General features: G+C 29.1%; 1 protein-coding gene and 1 long non-coding RNA gene across 6 annotated transcripts in view; one reads left to right on the top strand and one right to left on the bottom strand.

Moving 5' to 3' along the window:
• The window catches only part of LOC136088465 (uncharacterized), a 31,112-nt gene continuing 9,099 nt past the window's right edge, over positions 1–22,013 (bottom strand). The window contains exons 1-6 of one of the 4 annotated variants that reach the window (XR_010642189.1): positions 4,662–5,439; positions 4,187–4,406; positions 3,602–4,011; positions 1,779–3,498; positions 1,083–1,678; positions 1–1,012 (exon numbers count right to left, since the gene is read on the bottom strand). This is a non-coding gene — a long non-coding RNA (uncharacterized LOC136088465). Of the gene's footprint in view, positions 1,013–1,082; positions 3,499–3,601; positions 4,012–4,186; positions 4,407–4,661; positions 5,440–22,013 lie in introns of those variants that run through there. The other 3 variants (XR_010642188.1, XR_010642187.1, XR_010642186.1) reach the window with 3 other exon arrangements.
• Positions 7,854–22,013, top strand: part of LOC100209044 (cysteine and glycine-rich protein 2) — an 87,782-nt gene continuing 73,622 nt past the window's right edge. The window contains exon 1 of one of the 2 annotated variants that reach the window (XM_065812209.1): positions 7,854–7,864. The gene's annotated coding sequence lies outside the window, so the exon portion shown is untranslated. Of the gene's footprint in view, positions 7,865–12,739; positions 12,752–22,013 lie in introns of those variants that run through there. The other variant, XM_065812210.1, reaches the window with a different exon arrangement.

A 22,013-nucleotide genomic window follows, 5' to 3' on the forward strand; every position in this document is an offset into this window, starting at 1 on the left:
TTTGTTTACAAGGAATATTATAAAATTATAAACTATTTCTTTTTTACTACAGGGTTTTTTAAAAAGGTATGTCCATTTGGAAGTACCTCGACATAGGCCTTGCCATCAAATGAGATACTTTTTGCATCAAATTGTGATCTCCTGAGGTTTTGGAGCTTCTTCACCCTTTGAAATCCAAGCGCAATTATTGCGTTTGCACCCGATCAATCTGCGGTAAATCCACTTCTCATCCGCAACAATTAGACGTCGTTCAACATTCAATTCATCTCGTAGGATGGTCAGAAATTTATGCGCAAGTTCAACCCGATTTTGTTGATTTGGGGTGAGGCCATAAGGGATCCATTATGAACAAATTGATTTTTTCATCAATTTTTTGGTGATTATTGAATAAACTGAACCAATAGGAAAAAGAAATGTTTACGACATCACAAATTTGCTCTATTGTTGAAAATTTGTCTTCATCAAGCAGTTGTTGAATGATCTTAATGTTGTCTATAGTTGTTGAGGTACTGGGTCTACCTGACCTCGATTCATCTGAAAACTGACTGTAATCACTTATGTTTGGTGTAGAATACTTTGGGTAGTACTTTTTCAAATTATTTTTTATATTTCTGAAAAGCGAAGGTCAAAGTGTTATGCATTCGGTTATATTTTAACAAAGCTTATTGAAGCTTTCTTCTCTTAGAAGAAATTAATAAAGTATCAAACTGATGTTGTTGAGTTATATTCAACTTTCGCTTCAACGCGGAAAAAAAAAGGAAAAATAAAATACATCTACAAAAATGGAGTCAGTATAATATCTGTTTGATTTGTTTGTATAATTAACAAATGATTTTGTAAATTATGATTTTTACGAAACTAAATAATAACTAAAATAAAAAAAAAGTTTTATAACATAGAGCTGCATTTTGAACATAACTATTTTCCATATTCATCTTCCAAAACATAATCAGGGATACGTTCACAAGCACGATGATACCAATTTTCACATATAACGCATTGCACCATATGTCTAAAAATAATTCTCAGTTATACAAAAAGAAATTGAGTAAACACATTACAATTCACCGAGTAATATTTACCTATCTTTAATACAACTATCCGAAGCTAACCATACTTGTCTACAAATGTAGTGCAAGGAAAAATGGAATTTTTTTTACTTTGCAGAACCACATAACTGTTTCGGACTTCGGAAACTCAGTAAACTGATTGCCTTTCAAACATTCTAGCAAATGATTTTTCATTTGAAAAGCGTCAAAAGCAACCTAACTTGGATTTGATCCTTCATCGGTAATATGTTTTACAAAAGCTAATGCATACAAACCACAATCAACAGATCTTGTTTGTTGTTGCACCGGTACAACGCGGACAGTTAAAGTAACTTCAGTACAATACATTATGGCACAAATTTACCGGACAACATGGTTTTTCACTTTTCCACGAAAAAAACTGTCTAAAAGAAAAACCTCACTAGTAGAACATTCAAAAGTACTAATAGCTAACCAGTAGGCATCGCCATTATGCAAAACCTGGACAAAAGATGCTTTTTGTACACGGAACGATTGATTTTGTCCAAGAACTGGGTCTTGGAGACCGTCTACACTTGTTATCATCTTTTGCATGGTGTAGAACACAATGTCAGACAACACATGGTTCGTTAAAATATCTTTCAAATCATCTAAAGAGAGATTACATTTAGGTGATAAATGGTCTTTTTATCGGGAATCCATCATTATTATTAACAGTAACTAACTCCTCATCAATAATTATATTATTACCATCAATATGTTCAACAATGTCGACCTCAATTGGTTCGGTTTTGTGTTTTTTTCCTCTAGAAATATTTTAGAAGATGCAATCATCATATCTTTATGATTACCAACGCAATCAATAGGAAGCTTCATTGGTTTAAGAACAGGTATTGGAATGTTCCTTTTTAAATGACAAGGCAACATGATATTTAATGGAGGATTCAGAACTCCTGATTCTTTAGTTCTTCTCAAGACTAACAAGAGTGTTATATACAAGAACAATTTCTTCTGAATTTTCCTCAAATTCAAATGATAGGTTTTGGATTGTTGTAAGCATTTCCCTGACATTTACCTCAGAGCAAACACTTGTAACTTTTTTAAATTTCTCATTCCAATCTTTGATAACATAACGTTCTTTTTTATGTAGAGTTGGACTTTCCGGCCGACGGTGGTTTTTCGCGTGATGCTTCATAATCCTCAGCATCTAAGTTTAAATATGGTGAATTTAGATACAATGATGATAAAGCACGCCATGACCAAGCAGAGTACTTTCAAAATACTTAAAAAAAAAATGTTTGCATAGATATGCAGTTGATATCCAATTCAGACAGGTACACTTTGGCATTGTAATCTCATCTCCAAGTGATACAAAATATTTAGTGGCTGGCTTGGTAGAACTTAATACAGCAATTACTCCATGTTTAATCATGATTACTCCGGACAAATCAAGGTTCTCAACATTACTTTTTTTTATTAGACAAATGTTTAACAAAGCTATGAGGACAGTTGTAAAGATAACCTGGGACCTAATGTGCATACCTTCTGCAACGTGCATCCATTTTAAAGTTGGAATCAGTATAGCTTTATTAAAATATATATATAGGTCATATATATATTTTAAAAATTGATATAGACCTAAAGAAACTTTAACAAATGATACGTGTCAAGTTTATCGATGACGAATTTGTCAATAAGCAAAGTTAACATTTTAGTTAATGATTAGTTTTTATGTCGCTATAAATAAGAACATTTGAAAGACTCATTCTGCCTTCCTACATCACTGATTGTATTGCAATTAATGAGAAGACGGTTTTGCATGTATCACCAAACCAACCCCTAAATTAAAGCAGGCTTTTTTTTAATTTTGGTTTGTTCAGTTAAGTATAAAAAAACCAAATAACTCTTTGTTAAACCATCCTGTATTTTGACAAAAATATATAAAACGTCTTACCTGCTTCAAAAATATTTTATATTTTTAATTTTAATTTTTAATTGGGAATTTTTAATTTTAATTTTTATATTTTATATTTTTAATTGGGAATCAATACTTTTCTATATATTTTTTAAACTTAGTGAAGCTTTCTTGACTCCATTATTCAGACTGTTCTTGACTCCAGAATTCAGACTGTTCTTGACTCCATAATTCAGACTGTTCTTGACTCCATAATTCAGACTGTTCTTGACTCCAGAATTCAGACTGTTCTTGACTCCAGAATTCAGACTGTTCTTGACTCCATAATTCAGACTGTTCTTGACTCCAGAATTCAGACTGTTCTTGACTCCAGAATTCAGACTGTTCCAATATTCTTTGAGCATTCTCTTCCTCGTCACTTGACTTTGATCAAGCAGCTCGTCTTAAAATACATAAAATGTCATCTTTTCTATTTGAGTAACCACTTGATAACTTTTTTAAGCCAACGGTCCCAAGACTGTTCTCTGCGAAAGTCACAGATAAATATCTTACATCCTAAAAAATATGGTCAAAATAAGTTGATGCGTTGGATGTTCGTATAAATAAATTAACTTCATGTAAAATAAATAGGTACTAAACTTATTTTATAAACACGCACCAATAAAAATAGTTTGGAGAGCACGTTTCTTAGCATTAAAATAATCAGTTATGCAATAAAGAGGTTGTAAATCATTATTCCAAGACTTTAAGATAACAAGTGCTTCAGTTATGGCTTCAAAAGTTTCACTTTCACTTACAAAAGTTGCAACAATTTGATAATCAACATTTGTTTTGACAACCAAAAAAACAAAGGTAAAGAATATCGTGCCGTTTTGTATGTTGCATCCAAAAACAACATCTTATTGCCATATTTTTTAGCACCTTTTTTGCCAAAATGCTTAGTACACAAACAAGAGCTCAGCACTATTACCCCATTCTTTAGGTCGAAAATAGATATTTACAGAAAAGTCAGCTTCCTTCCATTCTTTTATTTTGATTTCTTGGTAATCCTGATCGATGTTGGAGTATCTAAAACATTAAAATTTGATATCTATTTTAGAATTGCTATATTAAAATATAAAAATTAATAACATACCTTTGTTTTTTTTTAATTAAAATTAAAAACCTCTTTTAAATACTCCTACAGATTATAACATTTGCAATATCAAAATTTATTTATTTTCTAGTTTTTAAACTCTATTACCTTTGCTTCAGACGCTTTTTAACCATGTGTGAACGAATTATGACAGTTCTTGGATAAAATCTTCAGTTGGTTCTAGAAGGAAGATTTTTTTTCCAAACATTTCATTGACAGTAATATTTAAATGTCCCTTCATCTCATGCACATTGGAAACACCATCTTTAATGTATTCCGAAATTTTAACTGATAAGCGTGTATCATTTTTTTGTGAGAGTAGCTCAATCTAAGAAATGTTAAAACGATTTAATGTTATAAAAGTTAATTAAAAGAACAACCAAATATCAGAGTTTTATGTCAGAGCTTTTCTTTTTTTAGGCGAGCGGCCTTCACAGCGACTAAAAAACCCACATGCCTAAATGCAGGATTACTTTAACGACGTCAGCGTTTTGTGTAGGTACTTTATTATTATATAAAAACTATTGATTATAGTTAAAATAAGACTATTTAAATGCAGTTAAGACAACTCTAGCATTATTACCTTTCCAAGAGGGTGATTTTTGTGATCATTTAAGCAATCTCAACAATAACTTTACGACTAATTACCGCAGCCCTTTTTTATAGCAACGAATCTTTTATTTTTTTTTGACTGTTACTTCTTGCAATAGTAATTGAGATTTATAAACTGAAAAAACATTTCAATAAAAAAGCTAAAAAAATATTATTTCAAAAGAACCAGATCAACAGTAAACAGTTAACAGCTTAATAAAATATTGTGAGTGCGTAATAATTTATAAAATGATTTCCTATTAAGTAGAACATTGTAAACTCAGTAGATATATTACCTCGAAGTCAGTGAAACGTACCACTTCTTTTATAATGGCTTTTGCAGGACAATTAAACTTTTTTGTATCTTGTATGATAACATAATCAGTTATGTATAAATGATCCGCTTTCTTTAAAATAAAAAAGGCTAAAGTGATTGTAAATTTATTAGACAACGATGCAAATCAGAAAAAATAGGTGAACCTTTATCTGATTTTCTTTTGCTTTACTAAGCTTCCTTTTTGCAGCAGCGTTCCGATCGAAACCATGGAAACAGCTGTACCCTTTGTAGATATTATAATATAAGGAGTAGCATAGTCTTCAGACATTTTCCATAATATTTCGTGTTGGTTTGCATGTATATCTTAGCAAGGAAATTAGGATATCATGTTTGGCGTGTGATTTCAAATCATGGACACACATCAGAACAAATCAATGTAGTTAAGGTAATTTATAAACTATTTGAATTATTATATTTCGAATTCGCACCATTTTTTTTTTTTTTGTGTCGCGCCTCTTATTATATTTTAACAATCTCTATTCTCTTATTTTGATATTATTTAAAATTCTTACTACCACTAACACAAAATGTAAAGAACAATAGCGTTAAATAAAAATTTTTGAAAAAATTTGGTTTTTCACTATAGATCCTTGTTTAAATTTATGCGGGTCTATATAATTTTATTTAGATTTTAATATTACATTTAATTAAATATTACTTAAAATATAACATTTCGATCAAGTTTCAAACCAAGTTAGGGTAGAATGAACCAATAATTAATAAAAACTTCCAACGACCCAGCTGATAAACTGATAATAATGAAGAACGATAATTACTTCATCTATATATTGCACTAACTTTTAATTTCAATGCAATCTAAAAAAGACAGCCAAATTTTTTCTTTAAATAAATCTTTGGTTGGGGTTTTCGTAAGAGATATTTAAATTTTATAAATTCATATGTTTCAATTAAAAAAACAGTCATTATTTCCCCATAATCATTTTGTATTACAAATAACATTACTTACAAAAGATAATTTTACCTGATATATATACAAGTAAAATTTTGTTTGCTCTTATAACATAGCGTTTTAAGGCATTTTCAAGCATTTTAAAATAGAATTTCCTCATTTATTTAGCCAATAACTTTGGTTACAAAAAGTTGCAGAGTTCAATACATACACGCTGTCAAATTAGTACCGAGTCTTCATGAAAATCTTAAGTACCGAGTCTTCATGAAAATCTTAAGACCATGCAAAATAAGTTGCATTGATACAGCGTATGTAAGCAGCAGTTAAAAATCCAGTAAAAGTTATTTTTGTCCATATCAAAATAATTGAAGCAATAGACAAATTGTAAAACCAGTGGGTCTCCTGTAAAAAAAAAAAAAACACCATTATGAGGCCATTAAATTGTACATCTGAAAATGTTTAATGTACAGTTTAGCTTAAAGAAGCACATGCTTTTCTGAAGCACATGCTGATATTTTGACAACTCGGTATGCAAATTAATTAGAAATTAAAGAAAAACAAAAACAAACAAAAAAAGTACAATAGGTTAAGCATAAAAAGATTTATAATCAATTGTTTATATCATTTACAGTGACAGATCTAAAAAACGCGGGTGCATTCCTTGAGTATCCACAAGATTACATAATGAGTTGAGGAATGGAAAACGCATTCCCAAAAATATAAAAATAGTTTGACTATCAAGGTTGGTAATTAATGATTAATAAAAACCCATGAAAATTACAACAGAGTGTTTTTCCCATGAGTCGACGTAATGCAATTTTTTTAATATAAATACGACGTTCTAGAAGAGTGGAAGCAACTTCTTTCAACCAGATGTCCATCTAACAATTTCGTGTTTTGCCGATCAGGATAGAGTTATTGTCATAGTACCATTAAGAACATTAGCATCCAAGTTTTTTAAGTTACTTCTTACCTTAACTCCAATTAGATGTTTTTAAGTGTGGTTTTATTACTACTTTGTTTGTGGTGAATCGATGTTTTAATGTTCCAATCCAATGTCAATTAATTGTCAAAAAAGTAAATTCCAGTCATGTAAATTTACAAAATTAAACCCATTTATCAACAGTATTTTTGCTGAAATAAAAAAAAAATCAAAATGTTATGGAAAAAAAAGTATTTTCAAAATCACCATAACTACATCGAGTTCACAAAAAAAAGTAATTATTGTTGCTTTTCCAGGTAATATTAAGTTCAGTCAAAAATATATATTATACCTGAATTTCCAAAGCTCTTTAGAGTGGAAAGGGTAGCAAACCTAACAAAATTAATGATTTCTTAACTATGAAGAAATCGAGTAGCTTCCTCAACTGAATCGCAAAGGCAGGACTTGGTGTTATCTTAAACTTTAAACTCATTGAGATATTAAATCATATTAATAATCATATCAAAGAAAGAAAAAAAAAGCTTTTCAAAGTTGTAGTGACTACTTCAACTTTAGGTAATGTATCAGTAATGTCTTCATAATCGGACAAATCTGAAGCAGAGTTTTAAAAAAATTCCAGAATAATATATAGAAACTTTTACTATTTTACTTTGGTGATTTTTATTAATAATTATAGTTCATCAATAAACATTGTGGTGAGGAGGGCAAATAAGTAATACTAAGCATGTAAAAGATGTTCAGTTTTCAGGGCGCGACAAATTGCCGAACGTGCGAACGTTTGTTAAAAAAGACAGAAAAACGGACGTCACGTTTCCTTACTTTAACTTAAGCAAACGTTGGCGTTCGCCTAAATTTTTAAAAACGAACGCATAAAATCAGCAATTTTTTTTCGAAACAATTAAGCGATTGATAGTTTTTTATTTATTATAAAAAAAACATATATAAAAAAACAATAAGTTACTAAAATTTTCAACGACATTAAAAGAAATCTAATTCTTTCTTCAATAGCGTTACTTATGAAGAAACTGAAGGTGATTAAGCATGGTTTTTACACGCGTTTCCAAAAGAATGGGAATCTTATCTTTAAATGGATGCATTTGCAATTACCTTAAAAGAAACCATGCTAAAACATTCTTATATCATAAAATATAAAATCACGCACAGAAATGGACTTGCCCTTTTATATTATTTCACGTTGTAATTAAAATTTTATAGAGTAAAATTTTATAGAATGAAATAGTTGTGACAATGTTTATTCTTTTCCTTCTACTTATTGAATAAACATTTTGCAAATATTTGTTGATCATGTTGTTGAGAATATTTGTCTGAATAAGATGATATAAAATTTTATTACAAAAACAATTTTTTTCTGTGAATGGTCAAATTTTCAGTCGCCTAATAATTTTAAAAAAAAAGGGCATATATGATATGAACATATAACGCATCCTTGTATAACTTTTTAAATTTGCGGTTTCCGGTAAAAAGTTATGAGTTATAAACGGTGAACTATGGAGTTGAATGAAATATGCCAATTATTGGCTTGGTAAATAGAACTTTTATTAATTTTGTCTAAACTGGCCGATGAACTTTTTAAATTTTTCATTTAACTTTTAAATCGATAGTTATCAAAACTATTCTATTATAAAATATGCCTCAAAATAAAAAGTGGCAAAATTTTACTCAATAAAGCTGCTTTATCATTAAGCATTAAGTAACAATTAATCATTAAGTAGCAATTCTGTATAAGCGTGTTAACGGCATAGATAAAATAGATAGATAGTTTTGGCAGAATTTACAATGACATCATACTTTAGTTATTGACTATTAGCAACAACAAGGTCAATCTCATCTGTATTCCAACAATACACCATGGAAAGATTGGTACAAGTTTTCATCAACCGATGGAGTCATAAGTTAAGCATTAGAGCCGTTGGTAATTTTTCACTACTGAGAGCAGCTTCTTGCAAGAAATAGTAGCGAAGTATCTTAAACCACTACAAAGAGAATTCAACGAAGCAGGTATTAACAAAAACACTTCATGTCATTTGTGGAATTTTGATAAAATTGGCTTCTCTAGTAATCAAGGAAAGCAACACATAGTTTGTAGACGTGACGCTAAATGACCGTTGAAATTGCATCAATGCTACTGATTATTGTCTTGTGCCATACTTTATTTTTAAAAAAAAAAACGCCTCTGTACAAAAATTGGTGCTTTAGTGGTCCAGACAATGCTGTATACACAATATCTCCGTCCGGATGTGTGGAAGATAAGCAATTCGTTCAGTGGCTCACTAGCATGTACGTTCCCTCCATTAAAAAGTACCAAGTAAACAGCTTAGTCGGTTTTTTAAGAATTAGTTTAATCAGTTAATTATTTATTTAAATAAATCAAGCTTTGGTTATCCAATAATAGGTGTTTATATTTTTAGTTGTAGATGGACACTTGACACATGTTACCTTTCGAGTTGTACTCATTTGTACTAAAAAAAGTTTCTTTTTAATTTGCTTGCCGGTTCATTCGTCACATATTCTGCAGACACTAGATTTCGATGTTTATTGCCATGTCAATTAAGCTTAGTGCAAATTACTTCAAGAGTTTTATGCAGAGGCAAAGTTCAGCAGTTTGTCAAAAGAATGTTTTTGTAACCTATAAGCAAAACATTTTAGCTCTGGTTAAGTTTTTATACGCACGAAAATATTACTGGATTTTAAAATACTGTTTTTTTTCCGCTCAATATCAAGAAATCAATCAACCTAAATTACAAATTGGTAATACGTTTGAAACAATTTCATTATAACCACCAGAATCTATACCAGTGCCACCACCACTAGCTACACCATCTCAGCCACTGCCAAGATGTTGGTATTTTTAATAACAAACTATTTAATATTAACACTTACAGTAAAGGACAAAAATTGGTGGATAAATTCAAATTTTAAACAAAACTTGCTCAAAAACTAAAAAACAAGTAGAAAAATTATTAAACATTTTTTAAAAGGGGGTCATGCTCTTTATTTTTGAATTTTTTATGCTCTTAACAAAATTTAAAACGTTTAAGTCATAAGAAAAGCTCATAATGTGTTGTTTTTTTCAAAAAACTAATAAAAGCTCATAATGTGTTGTTTTTTTTTAAAAACTAATAAAAGTTCATACTGTGTTGATTTTTCAAAAAACTAATAAAAGTTCATACTGTGTTGATTTTTCAAAAAACTAATAAAAGTTCATACTGTTTTGTTTTTTCAAAAAACTACATTTTTCTTTAGACAAAACAAGGGAGACAAATCAAAACGATGCATTTTTAAAAAGATTACATTGTTTTTATCAAATTTACCTATTTTTTGATAAAAAAAAAAACTAATTTTTTTAAAGACAAAAAAATGTAAACATTCATAAAATTGACTTTAAAAAATTTTAATTTTTTTAATAACTTAATAATAAGTAGAAACTTTTTTACTTTAAATTACTCATTCATTCTTCAAGCCATTGGTATAATTAATGAGTCCACATTTCTCATATTAATCTCATCACTAGTCTTCACATTCAATCTTGTTGTCAATTATTTATCGTAAATTTTTTGATAAGATTTAAGTTAGGGCTTTGCGCCTTTTACAATGATATTTTTATCCTTGAATAAAATAACATCTTTATGATTTTTGACGTATATTTTGGGTCATTGTCCTAAATTCAATATTGTAATAAACTTATTTTGGGGATGAATGGGAAATTCAGCATGTATTGCCACATGCTGAAACTCCCATTCAGCATGTGGCAACACAACATTTTTCATGATACATTTGTATACAACACAGTCCATAATTTTGTTAATATGACTAGATCCTAGTTCTGAGAAAGTTCCTCCAAACTATAGTAGACGTTTTTCTGGTTTTCTTTGGACTCCAGACTTATTCATGCTGTCGCTATAGGTTATAATTTGACTCATCTCTAAAAAGTACGTTTTTTTCCTGGTCTACAGTCCAATTTTAATGTGATTTGGCGAAACATAAGTCTTAGCTTTCTATTTTAATGGAGGTTAGAGGTTTCTTTGCAGGTATTCAAGAAAATAATTTTATTATCTCTTCGTCGCATAGTGCATTAGAGTTTTTCAGCTAATTTTGTGGGCAAAAATTGATATATTTTTAGCTCTTTTAAAATTCTTCAATGTAATTGACCTGTAATGATTTTCTTGGACATCCGCCGCAATGGTTTATATAGCAATCACTAGATCCAAATGATTTAATAGTTTTGCTTACATTCAACTAAGCAGCTCCAACGGTATGAAGGCCAAAATTCAATATTTTCTTAATCTTGAAACGCTTCTTAAACGAATTTAATACTAAAATTAACCTGCAGAAGACAAGCAAACGTGTTTTCCCAGGAGGTAAGACCATTACAAATTACATGACGATAGCTAGACGAAAGCTTCGCAGATCCATGATAGATCGAGAATGTCCAATATAAATAATTTGGTCCAATATAAATAAATGGAAAATAAACTTTGAAGATAAATTGATCAAGTTTAGACTCAAGGGAAGATTAAATTCCAAAGAAAATGATTTAGATCTTAACAATTTATTGCTGTTTGTATATCAAGATATATAACAAAGGAAACTGCTTTCTCTTTTTCCTTGGATTAAAATCTAACATTGATTACCGTATTGCGGCTATTTTTGTCTGTGAATATGGAGCCACAGAAGCTACTGTAGAAGACTTAAGTGTATCTAAGATGAGACTAACAATATGATACACGTATATCATGTTGTTTTTGAGTCTCATCTTAGATATGCTTGTCAAATATGGGAACAAACCCAATTGCAAACTTTTATAAGGTTATCTTACCTGCAAAATAAAGCCCTGAAAACAATTTATTTTTAGCATTTTATCTCTGACCCTTACATCCTCTTCTACATACTAAAGATACTTAAAGTAAAGGACCTTATTCAACACTCAAATTATTTGTTTGTTTAGAAACAGCAGCATAAAACCTGATATTCTCCATTTAGTGATTTTTTTTACTTATAAAGAAAATAATTAAAAAAAAAAAACTGGAAATAGCTCCACTCTTACTTGATGGTCTGGATCCGCCCCTGTTTCAATGCTGATTTACTACTATTAATACTTGTTCTTGTTTAATTTTCCTCAAATAATATTGTTTTTTACATCACTATTCTATTTCAAACTCTCGCTATTATAAATATTTTTATTTTAATTATTATTATTATTGCTATTACTACTACTATTATTATAATTATCACTAATAATTTTGTTATTTTTATCCTAACTGCTATTATTTTGATTATTATTATTACCAATAACTGGAGTTTGTATTATTATTGTCTATTATTATTACTGCAACTATTATTATTACTATATAATTTATTATATATCAAACTCTTACTTTATCATTATCACAGTTTTCTGTTTAAGTATTGTATTATTTTTTTGTTTTAGTTTTTGATTGAGGTGGTTACGCAAAATTAATTTTTGTACGATATGTAAATATTTCATGAAATGTAAAATCTATTTCAGAATACATTTGATTTGATTTAATTTAGCTATATTATTTAAAATCTTTAGTAATATTTTAACGTAAAACACTTCCTCATTTATCGTAAATCATTTTTAATTGCAATTATTTTGGAAATATTTCACGAATTTACTCGATTTTTAGTTTAATTGAAAGTTAAACGGTTCTATTTTATCATTTACAATTTTAAGCTCCATCGGGCTTTTTGAAGCCCGATAGAACTGGAATTGTAAAACACAAAAAATTAAATTTTCATGAAATTTATTTTTAAATTATTTTAGTATACTTTGGGAAATCATTATGAATAGTCTCAGGCTTGAACAACGCTACGAAATCATTCAAGTTTACTTTGAAAATCTTTTTTCAATTCCCACAGTTTATAGACTATTTTGTCATTACTGCACACATCGTTGTCCATCTGAGTATTCGTTAAACTATGGATAGGTTATATGCCACATACACTCAAAATAATGCAATAACATCAACACGTCGATGAAATGTGCGTCTTGAAAAGAATAGCGCAGCTGTAAAAAAAAAGTTTTAAAGAGAATATCGTTTTTAAGAGAACCGACTTGTCGATTGGCTTGCAAGGTCATGCAATTTGACACCTCTCACTTATTTCCTGCGGGGCTACACAGGAAATAAGTGACACTTTACTGATTTATTCTGATAAATCAGAAACAAACATCTTTTTTACATCTTTTTTTTACATCTTTTTGCGTTTAAGTTGTTCAATTCTCACTTTAATTTTTTCATTTTAACTTGACAACTTTCATTTTAATTTGGCCAATTTTTATCTTAATTTGGCCGATTTTCATTTTAATTTGGCACACAAAACTTACGTCTTGCAAAACAAACCAAAATCAAATAAAGAACTATTTATATTTTTATATTCAAAATCAATAGGAGCAGTAATTATAATTAAAATAAAAATAAACTAATTTCATTCAAGTGAAAAACATGTAAAACGCACTTTTTTGGAAAACTTTTTCTCTTGAAAGTAGGCCCCAACCGCGACTTCAAAAAGATTGAGAACACATTCATAATGTATTTCAAGATGTTAGGTAAAGTCATGCAACCGCCTTGGGTTGACAAGGCGGAGAGCTTACTCAGTCACATTCTTATAGTATTGCAGAACTCTTTACGAGTTAAACTTTTCATTGACCAAATGTTTTCAATAGGGTTGAGCATTGGAGAATATGGTGCAAGCCTTAACACTTGTGTTTTGAAATTCAGGCTCCAAAAATACTTCCTCGACCCATGAATGACATGGTGCATTGTCAAAAGTGACAATGCACCATGACTGCACCATTTATTTGTTGTGTTAAAACACAACAATAATGGTTCATCTCCACAACGCAGGAAAAAGAAATGTTTATGAAAACGATCAAACCAACTTCTACAAAATATATCGCAAATATGAAGATGTGGAAAAGAAATGTCAAGTTGCAAATGAAATTAGCAAGCTTTTTAGTTGTTTGAGATAGGTAACTCTCAGACATAGAGCCCACTCTAAATATTTATAATTTTATGTTTATGTCAAAAAAGGAATATTTGTAAACAAAAAGATGCCAGGAGCCTCGGAACAAATAAAGCCCTAAACTCTTTCCCCCTCCCCTTCTCTTAACGTGAGAGCAACGAGTTTATAAAGTATTTTTTTACTATTTATAACCAAATTTATATTCATCAACAAACTTTAAATTTCAAGAAAAAATCTCTTAGTCTTCGGCTAAGTTACAGCCCCCTCAAAGTGATGGGGGGGGGGGGGGGGTGTTCAAACTTTATATTGTCATAATTTTCGAACACTAAGAGATTATAGTATGAAATTTAAAATTTCTCAATGAATATAAATTTAGTTATCAATAGTAAAAAAAATATTTTATAAACTTGTTGCTCTTGAGTAAATAAAGGCCTAAACTTTAGGCTTTATATGTTCCCAGGCTCCGGTCATCTCAATTTTCTACAAATGTTCCTTATTTAAGATAAACATAAACTTATAAATGTTCTGAATTTGCTCCAGGTTTGAAAGTTACTTATCTCAAACAGCAAAAAAAGCTTGCTACGGGCTTGTATTTAACTTTGATATTTGGTATTTCGTACCTTTTCATTTGAATATAGCAGTTTGTTTTTAAATTCAGTAATACTGCAGCACAAAACAATATACAACAGAGTAAAATAAAATCCTGGAGAGATATTATCTCTCCACGATTTTATTTTGTCCAGTAGTATTGCTGGATTTAAAAAAAAACTGCTATATTTAAATGAAAAGATGTGAACTACTTTTTTGTAAATTCATAATGTTAACAATTCTTTTCAAGACATTAATTAAATTATAATCTTAAAACTTATTTTTAGTCGTTTTAAAAAACAAAACATAAAATAACAATAAACCATTTCTAAACACTTCACGAATTTTTTTAAACCTTCATCTTTTATTAATTCTTTGTGACGTTTAAATAAAAGATTTTATATTTAAAAAGGAATGTGATTGGATAGTTTTAAACTATGATAATTACGCGATGTTCAATCGAAAATTATGTTACTACTGTTTCTTGAAAAATGACGTATTTTTACTCCGTTTCCTCTCCGGCTATATTATAACTCTTTTGGTGAGAGACTGAATAAGTGCGAATTTTATAAGTGCGAACTGGCATAAGTACTTTGCACTTAAGCCAGTTCGCAAAGTTGCAAAGGTGCAAAAACTGGCATAAGTGCGAACTGGGATATGTGCGAATTAGCATAAGTGCTCTAAAAGAATTTGCAAACATTGGCATAAAGGCAAACTAGCATAAGTGTGAACCGACATAAGTTCGAAACAGTCGCAAAAACTGGCATAAGTACGAACTGGCAAAAGTGCAAACTGGCACAAGCGCGCCAAAAGAATTTCCAAACATTGGCATAAATGCAAACTTATATCAGTGTTTGCAAATTGTTTTAGCGCACTTATGCCAATTTTTGCAACTGCTTCGAACTTGTGCCTGTTCGCACTTACGAAACTTGCACTTATTCAGCCTTTGGTTTAGTTCTTTGGTTATATGCAAACATTAAAATGCAAAAAAAACTGCGTCTTGCGTTTGCGTTTCAAAATAAAAACTCACACGCAAACTCAAACGCATTTGACGCAATTTATTGCATTTACTTACGTAAACGTAAACGCAATATACGCAAACTGCTTTTACGAACGCATTTAATACGCAACTGACGCATATAAATTGCGTTTACGAACGTAACTCAAACGCAATTTACGCGTATAAATGCGTTTACAAACGTTACTGAAACGAAATTACGCATATATTTATCTCTCCCTCTTCCTCTCTCTCTCTCTCTCTCTCTTTTTCTCTCTCTCTCTCTCTCTCTCTCTCTCTCTCTCTCTATATATATATATATATATATATATATATATATATATATATATATATATATATATATATATATATATATATATATATATATATATATATATATATATATATATATATATATATATATATATATATATATATATATATATATGTATATATATATAAACAATTTTAAAATGTATTCTACAAAATAGAGTGCCCAATGTTCTTAAAAGAACAGAGCAATTATAAATTAGTAGAAAATCACTTAACAAAAATTTGGAAATGATACGGCAAAGGAAATATTATTCTATATTTCCTTTGCCATATCATAAAATTTACAATAAGAAAAATCGTTCATATATTGCATATATGTGTACGATGTGTACTAAAATTACTTACTTTGACGTAGTCTTCTCCCCCTTCGTTCTTTGCACCTTACTGTTTAATTTTTTCATTTCATTTTTTTTTAACAATTGTTTTCATTCTCTTCTTTTGCTTTCTTAGTTTTTCAAGTTTAGAATAGGGTGGGGCAAGATGACCATAAGGTCAAGTCCCCTTTGCATTTGATTAATATTGTTTAATTTCCTTTATATACTATTGTTTTAGATATTTACATATTCAAACAAATAATTGGTTTTCATCAAGTTGTAACTTTTTAAAGGATTTTGTTAGTAAATTACTAAAAAAGTTATAACTTTATATATAAAATTTTAAAACAATAGAATATAAGAAATTAAACAATATTAATCAACCTTGGTCACACAAATGCACAAGGGACTTGACTTGCTAGGAACTTGCTAAAAGTTAAAAATTTAGTTGTATTATTATTATTTGTGTGATTATGATAAAGAAATGTTTGTTTTGTGGGTAATTTATTCCACAATATTCAAAGTATAAAAATTCTAAAAACTCAATCAATAAAACTAGTTTATTTGCAATTGACTAGTATTGGGTGAAGGAAAATGCCCTTTTATGTGTGGGGCAAAACGTCCTGCGATTATTTAGTTTTGAAAACTTTTAGGTAATTTTATTTCTTTTGAAACAAAGCATAAATATTAAAACTAAATATTTACAGGGCGTTTTACCTAACATATAAAAGACAATTTTCCCTTTTTTACTAAATTATATGTTATTCTATTTGTAAATAATTTTTTTGAAATTATATTTTTTTGTAGATCTTTTCCTAGCCGTAGGCAATAAAATCCTTTGAATAATTGTCTTATTGTATGTTTTTTCATTTTATATATAAAAAGCTCGCTTAAAACGAGCAATCAACCACAAAAGCACTGCGATTGGTCATCGCACACGCACACTTTAAAAGTTGCTTAAAACAAAGGAAAACTTATTTTCCGCTCACAAATTGAACACAATAATATTCAGTTGTATATGGTACTATTATTTTAATAAAAACCATTTTTAGAAAAAAGTATAATTTATTATCTTTAATTAGTAAGCTCATTTCAATTATTATAAAAATCTGACTATATTCACTCAAGTTAAAAACATAATACACTAATTTTTAAAGGAGTCATTATAATGAGAAATTAAATATCATTTTTATCATTTTTAACAAATTTAATCGATAATTATTTTTTAAATTCGTTATAAAATCACCTAAAAGCATATTAAATTACGTAATAGTTTGTTTTAAAGGATATGCCTAATGGCATTTCCTTATAGCACAAGGAAGTTCCTAAATGCATTTCTTCATGATATAAGGATATGCAGCTTATACATATAAAGTACAAAAAAAAATTAATTTAAGAAAAAAAATCCAAGTTTGAGTTAATCGTTTCATAAATATCTAATCTATTATGACTCATCAATCTCGCAAGTGTAAGATCTATCATGAGGATATCATAAAATCTAGTTCATAAAGGCAACATTAAGAAGAAATATTTCAATTACAACAGTTGCAATTACAACCTTATTTATATCAAAGTTCGTTTGCATCTAAATCTGGAGAAACATTGTCAAAGAGAACAAGATCTGTAAATCCTACAAAAACGACGAAATCTACTATGCAGACAACAAGTGCAGCGTTGACATCATTAACAGCAAAGTCTTCGAATAATACTTCAGCTTCCAAAATTTCTATTCCTTCTATTCAGCAGGACCCGAGATTAAGGGTTATAGTCTTTTGGCAAAATTATCTGAAGACGTGTAATTTTATAAACAAAATGCAAGATTTCGGTCAAAGAAACATTTTTCGGAAAAAGAAGTTTATTGTAAATTTAATTGAACGAGAATTTAAATTACTTTTTCTTAAATTTAAAATATTACTAAGAACAATGTAGCGCATGATTTTTATATATTTAAGGAATATACATTATATCTTCATTTCACTACATTTGATGCTCGAACAAATAAATCACAAGATGATGTCAAGTTTTTATGCATATTGAGTAATCAAAATTTACAGCTCATATTGGTCGAACATCCAACATTAAGAAGCATTTACAGAGAAAACATCACGACATTTTGGGTAAGTGGTTTGACTCATACGACACACTAAAAAAATCAAATAAAAAGCAAATCAAAGTTCCACTTCCTTGTGCAAAAAGTTTTAGAGAAAACTTGGTATCAAGTTTTCTTGATACGATGGCAAAATTATCAATATAATTAACGAAAAACTAGACGATGCCTTGGTTGTCACTTTATTTAGTGACATATGGACCTGAAATATCTCCTGAAATGTTGGACTTTATTGCGATTGGTGCAACATTAACGAACAGTGATTTAAAAAAAGAAATCATTATTATTGGTATGGAACAGATGACGGGGGCGTCACAATGCAGAAAATATTAAATTAGGAGTTGAAAAGATTATCAATACCTTTACCTTCAATAAATCAAAAATAAATGACAATTTTTTTTTTAATTTTACAGCTTTAATTACTGTAAACACAATGGATTTATTGATGACTTATGTTATATTTATTTAAAAGCTATTACATGCGATGAAGGGAGCTCATTTGTCAGACTGTTTAAGAAATTATTTGGAAAGTCTCAAGAAGAAAGAGTTGAAGAGACAAAAGGTGACGGTAGTGCATATGAAGATAATCTATTATCCAGAAGCTCGGCAGCCTAGTTTGCAATTTTATTTACTTGAAATCGAAATAGAAAAACTTTACTTTTTTAAGCAAATAGAAGTGAAAGGACTTGCAATATCTGTGTGTTCTTCTTATGATTTTTGGTTCGAAAGTTCCAAAGCTAGGAAAGCTATTTGTTAAAGTTATCTTGCTAAATATTCTATCATCAGCAGCTTTTATAAGAAATGTTTAAGTACTTCTGGTTTTGTATGTGAGAAGAGGTGAGGTAACACGAATGCTGATCTGATTATTAGTCGCTCATTGTTAAAAGTAAACTTAAAACTTCTTCAAAGTTTAAATGATTTTTCGAACGACGATGACTCAGATAGTGAAATGTAAAGTTATAATATAAAGATAATATATTTTTTGAACTTGAAAAACACAAAAATAAATTGGATATATAATGTTATAATTTCAATAGTAACAATATTTTTAATAATCACACAACGGTTCAAATAAAAAATTATATATCTTTGAATTAAAAAATAAAAAGTAACTACTTAATGATTCGCGTTTTCTTGAAAAGATACATTTTTTAAAATAGATTAAGTAAGTCGCGTTTGTTTCTAGTTCGCAAACGCATTTATAAGCGTAAGTAACGTTTGAGTTACGTTTATAAACGCATTTTATATGCATAAGTTGCGTATTAAATGCGTGCGTAAACGCGGTTATTTGCGTAAATTGCGTTTACATTTAAGTAAACGGAATTTACGTAAGTAAACGCAATAAATTGCGTCATATGCCTTTGAGTTTGCGTGTGAGTTTTTATTTTGGAACGCAAACGCAAAAAGCAGTATTTTTTTTTGCGTTTTAATCTATGGTTATATGCAATCCTTTTTTGGCACTTTTTTTTTTGTTACAATACTTTTGCAATGATTGTATGTACTCTCCACCCAACATATTCATTAGTAGAGCTATAACCATTAATACTTTCCGATCTGCAAGATAAGATCAAAACCAGTCACTTACAACACCACGAATACCATAGTGTTCTAATTTAGAAATCAAAATGTTATGATCAACAGTATCAAAAGCTTTTTGTAAATCTATAAAAAATACAACCAACAAAATGACAGTGTCGAGAGCTTTTCTAATTTTTTCAGTTATATTTATCAATGCATGGCAGGTAGAATGTTTTGAACGAAAATCAAATTGAAATTCATTTAAACAGTTAAAAGAGTTAAGAAACGAGTGCACTCTAGAATGCATTAGTTTTTCAAGAAGCTTACAAATGTTAGATAAAAGAGAAATAGGTCTGTAGTTAGTGCATAAAAGTTTAGAGCCGTTTTTAAATATTGGAATAACACAAAATAATTTTAAAACATTCAGAAAAGTTCCATTAATGGATGATATATTAAATAGTTTAGAAAGAATTTTTGAAAATTCATAGTTATAATCGATAAGAATGTTTGTGGAAATGCTATTTGGGCCTATTGATTTTCTCGGTTTCAAATTAGATATAAGAGATGAAACTTCAGGAACATTTGTTGAAGATAGGAGTAGACTATATAAGTTTGGATATTTAAGATATTTTGTATAGTTTATGTAAGACGAAAGAATATTGGATTTAAGTTTTTGTGCGACGTTTGTAAAAAAAAGGTGTTAAACTTTTCAGAGATAAGATTTGGATCAGTTATATATGTTTCATTATTTTGTAAACAGTTGGGAGATGAGTCATTGGAGTTTTTGACATTTATTAAATTATTAATTCCTGTTCAAATTTCGCAAAGATTTTTTACATTTTCTGTAAAGAACTTTTTAAAATGGATTTTTTTACTAAGCTTAATTAAGGTAATTATCATGTATTTATATTGCTTGAAAGTAATTTTAAATGTGTTTATGTCCCTAATATCTTTTGATCTAAACATTTTTTTTTAAAAAGATTGCGTATTTGAATCAATTTTAAGATTCCCTTTGTAATCCAAGGTTTAAATCGACGCTTGAAGTTCTTTTTTTCGTGTTTGCATTATTAGTAAACTTTCTCTACTAATAATGTAACAAGTAAGATTATTTAATTTAACATTTGATTAATTATTTTTTTATTCTCCAAAAAACAGTTAACTTTTTGTTTTAGGTACACAACTGATTTGGCCGGGAAGCAAAGAAAGGAAACAAGAACACTTACATTTAAACAAAGCAAAGTTAACTCGTTAAAAATGAATATGGACTTGTTTTCAAGAAAAATTCTTAAAACTATCAATAAATTGTTCTAAATATTATCTTATTTTAAATATTTATTTTCATTCTGTAGGTACTACTAAAGGGCGGATCCATAAGGAGAGAGAAGGGGAGGGGCAATGGGGTGATAGCCCCCTCCCTCCTCTTTTCTTTGATATTTAAAAAAAAAAACATATTTTTCAATTTTATATTTAACTGAGCAATTGTTTGAAAATGGTGTTTGAAAAGTAAATTAGGGAGACCGCGATAAAAATATTTAATAAGTTTGTGTGAAGCAAAAAAAAAATCAAACCGATGGAATATAACTACAAACAAGTAGTTATTTTTGTCAGTCTTACACAAATTTCGTTTTTATCATCTTTATACACTACCATTATTTTGAAATGTGGTAAATAAACTTAGAGTGAAACATCTAAACACTCCTCCGAAAAATCAGCAGATTTATTTTTATTTATTGTATCTTTTATTTTAGTTGGATGAATATGGAGACATATTTCTCGGATTATTTTTACGTACACGTTATTATATTGTTGTAATTGGTACTTATTTTAATCATGCCTCGGAGTTGTATGCAACTATATTTTTTTTTACTTTTATTTACTATATATTTCAAACTTTATATTTATGATATTTTTATTTGTATATCTTTACCGACAATCTGTGATTGGTTACTCGTAAATACTTTGTAGTTGTAAAATAAACATGTATAAAAAATATACATATATCAATATAACGTAGTTTTATAGTTACATAGTTTAAGACAGTGAAAGACTAATAATCAAATAAAATTAAAATACCTTAATATAGTTCCCAACCATTTACTAGAATCCCCCCCTCCCTCCACCACCACCATCGCCACCATCAATTTCTTTCCTAAATGGTCTGGATCCACAGAATCAAGTATATTTAAAAACTGCCGATTCCTTCTCCTTACTAGATGGTCTGGATCCGCTCTTGGTACTACCTAAAGCTGATCTAATAATGGCAAAGGAGCAAACCATAAACTCGCATCAAAA

This window comes from Hydra vulgaris, chromosome 12 (genome assembly GCF_038396675.1).
Source record: "Hydra vulgaris chromosome 12, alternate assembly HydraT2T_AEP".
NCBI classification, from domain to species: domain Eukaryota; kingdom Metazoa; phylum Cnidaria; class Hydrozoa; order Anthoathecata; family Hydridae; genus Hydra; species Hydra vulgaris.